Raw genomic sequence first — 3730 nt, forward strand, 5'->3', positions numbered from 1 at the left:
CACAAAAAATAATAATAATAATAAAATATGTTTCAAAACAGAAAAGCCAAATGTTGATATTCTCATGTGGGCAATGATCTAACTTGAACTTCTGTGTACATCTGTTACCTTTCATATCCTGAGATGCGTTTTTATTAAGACGGAATAAACCCACCCCAAATAAAATATAGAAAAAGGCTGTGAAGACAAAAGGACAGAGAAGAAGTGATAAGGTTTAAAAGGTAGCACGTAGAGGTAGAAAAGGCAGCCCAATAACTAATCTATAACTACAAAGATGATTTTTTTGGACAATATTTTCTCTCACATGATTTCGTTAGGCCGTCATCTCGATGTCAAGAAATATTTGTATATAGTAAATGTTTTTCTGCGGTTCAGGAGTACTTGTCAGGAAAAAAAACTAAATAGAGATAAGCATACATCTAAAGCACAGCGTCTCAGCCAGAGGAATATCTATTAAACACTTCACCTTTATTACAACTCTTCTCTCCCTTTATGCACTTTTAAATATGAAACAAGCAGTCGATGGGAAACTGGGACAACAAAATACCACGTCACTCTCGAAGATGAATACAGAATAATTGTAAAGATTGGCAAAGTGGATGCACTGCAGATGTCCTTCAAATACTGTTTTCTTCCTACAGACCATTCGTTTTTATATCTTATCTCAGTGATAACTCTTTATGTATAGGAATAGTAAATTAAATTTTGCTTCAAACAAACAAGACAGAACAAGTTCATCATTGAGCTTTAGAAATGCTGGCAGCCATATTTTATAATAATAATAATAATAATAAGACCTCAAATTTATATAGTGTTTTTCTAGACACTCAAAGATACTTTTTGGACGGAGCCAGACTAGCTTTTTACCCCCTTTTCCAGACAAATTGCTTCCAGCCAATTTTCTCACTGAAAGTCAAGGTGTTAAAACTAACCAATAAACATCACAACACGGTTTCCCCTGCCTTGAGTTCTTTCCAATTGAACTGACCTAAACCTTTGCTGAAAACTCACCAAGGCTTCCCAGTGGCCTATGCACACGCCAATGTTGAAAAACCTGAGTGATTAATATTGTGTTTTTTCCCAATATTATCACAACTCAATCATATTTTTGTTGTTATTTTAGCAGCATGTGCAACCCTTTAATTGGCCAGATTTTCTCGCCCCATGGATTGACAGACCTTTTCTCACTATGATGTATTAACTGTATCATCATGTGAAAAACACAGGAGCCAAACACACATTGAGAGCACACATTGAGAGCCCCAGTTTGCCCATAAACAAGGCCAAGCTCCCTGGCAAAACGCCGCCTGACATTCATTTTTTATTTCACATTCATTACAGAAATAAATAGACTGTCTGATGAACTGGAGCTACAGCCGGCTGTGATCCTCATGCAAGAGGAGACCAGTGGAATGAGACTGTTGGACATGGCAAGAGTTTATCGTAAAATGCTAATTATTTTCTCCTGCCACCTTTCAGACATTGTCATCCAATTTGGATGGAACAACTTCGTGACCTTAATGACACCCAGCAACACGGTGAGATTATAATCCATTTAAATGCCAGAAGCATGACATTTTTTAAGATGTTTTTTCTTTATTTGTGTTAGAGAGAAGCACACAAGCACCACAGGGGAGGATCTGCAGCAAAGGGCCCACCGGAAATCAAACCTTGGCCGCTATGATGACGACAACATGGGGCACTTGAGTGTGAATCTAGCCTTTTCATTTTGATTTACAACCTTGGCATTGAAAAGAGCAAAAGTTGATGCTTGAGATGATTTTGGTTTTACTGAAGAGGATGTACGTCTTCCCCTTGTCCTTTATCTCCTTACTCTTTCTTTTTAGGTGTGACTACGACTACCAGCATGAACCTCAACACCTTCTTTGCTGTTCCACTAGTGTGACCCATGATCGGATGCAAGTTGTCAAGGATAAACGGTGGTAAGTGGTTTTAAGTTCAGTGTGTTAATTTAACAACAGAATAAATTGTTATTGTTGTAACCACTTTGTCATGTTGTAAATGCTATTTAAAGTTATATTATTGTTAATCTTTTCAATTGTCTTTTTTCTGGCTGTAGAGAGAATCATGTCAGCCCACAGACAACCGATTGACCTGTGAGTCTTCAAGCAGTAATGATGACTACGCCTGCCTTAAGTTCCAGTTTCCTGAACATCATGGCATGTCTGCAGGATATTCGGTCCCCACCTGTCTTCAGTCTGGACCTAATGACTCAGACACCAGTCTTGTCGAGGCTAAATCGAGGTAAGCGGTGATGTAGTTCAGTATAGCAAATGATAGGTGCAAGCACAACTCAAACTTCCCTCAATTGATCATCCTCAATTAATTTTATTGTGGTTTGAACTGATATCCCCCTTAAATTTAGTTCCAACGTATAGCAGAAACGTTTAATTAATTCTATGGCATATCGTCATGTGTACTATCTTTCCCAAATCCACCCTAAATAGGTTTGCAACTCTGTCTTTGCACACAAGTGACATGTACTATAAATGTAATGATAAATGCAGGAGGGCATTGTTTGCAATTGGACTGGGTCTCATTAAAACAATTTAAATGTAAGGCGGAGGAAGATATATCAGCTATTGTACACTGAGTATTTCAGTTAGACAAATCCACAACAAGCTAGACTGTAATCTAGTTTATCCTTTTTTTGCAATAATAATTGTGTTATTGTTTATAGGGGTACATCAAAAGGTTTTGTTAGTGTATCTTAAAAAAATACAAACATGTTTTTAAATGATGGAATTAATTGGATGGGCTGTTACCCTGGTTGGAAACCCGAACCGCGTGAAACGTGATGATGGTCTTGATTGCCTGAGTGGACTCATATGTAGGCTGCAAGATTACAGACATGTAACACATTGTAATGCCTTTATGCTAAAATATGTCCTTATTCAACATTGAACCTGACTTATTAATATTGTTTAACTATAAAGGTGACTTTATCATTGAAGCTCAGTTTACCAGAAGGCAGTGAATGTGTATCTGTTTCAGCATCATGCTCAAGCACTGCATCAATCTAACTTTGCCTTTGCTTTGTTTTTTTGGCTGCAGAGAGGATCACCTGATGTCAACATACGAGTTTTCAAGAAGAACTTCCTGAACTTTGTGTCTGTGTGAGACTACCATGCTGGGTGCCCTCTTCAGTCAAGTCTGGACACAGAGACTCATTGCTCTTAATCAACTCTGGGCAAGTGGCTAATCTTTTGCTTATTCATGGGATATCCTTCATGTCCACATCCTGTTTTTTCAAGATCTCAACAATGCTTTGTGAGGTTACAACACATGTGAGTGGATCAGTTCAACCTGTTTTTCACAGAATGTTAGTTTCTTAAGGTTTTCATCAACGATGGTTTGTATCTTGTTTTACAAAAGGTGTTATTAAGATATTTCCATTTGTAATTTACAATAATCAAATGTTGACTGTAAAATCTATGCCAACCTATTGTTATACACTGTACCATGTTTTTGCAAAGGAATTCTGGTAACTTTAGTTGCCAGCAACTTCCTTTGAACTTTGTAATAAAATACCGTAACTGTAATAAAGTTTACAGTATAACTGTTGTTTTTACAAAACTTACTGTCATTTCTTGTATATTCACCGTTAATTGGAACTTTTCAATAAAGTACCATAATATATTATACAGTTGTACTGTGTTTTTCATTGGGTTTACAGAAGAACTACACATTTCTAGTATTATATACATTG

General features: G+C 36.8%; 1 long non-coding RNA gene across 2 annotated transcripts; it reads left to right on the forward strand.

Annotated features, from left to right (window-relative positions):
• The first annotated feature begins 1442 nt into the window (after nucleotides 1–1442).
• LOC130206820 (uncharacterized) lies at nucleotides 1443–3289 on the forward strand. Of its 2 annotated transcripts, XR_008834186.1 has the most exons (4): nucleotides 1443–1538; nucleotides 1612–1943; nucleotides 2081–2265; nucleotides 3076–3289. It is a non-coding gene; the product is annotated as an uncharacterized LOC130206820 (long non-coding RNA). The 2 variants fall into 2 exon arrangements; XR_008834185.1 differs by having other exon boundaries at nucleotides 1443–1943.
• Nucleotides 3290–3730: the final 441 nt, after the last annotated feature.

The sequence above is a fragment of the Pseudoliparis swirei genome, chromosome 17, assembly GCF_029220125.1.
Source record: "Pseudoliparis swirei isolate HS2019 ecotype Mariana Trench chromosome 17, NWPU_hadal_v1, whole genome shotgun sequence".
In the NCBI taxonomy this organism is placed as follows: Eukaryota; Metazoa; Chordata; class Actinopteri; order Perciformes; family Liparidae; genus Pseudoliparis; species Pseudoliparis swirei.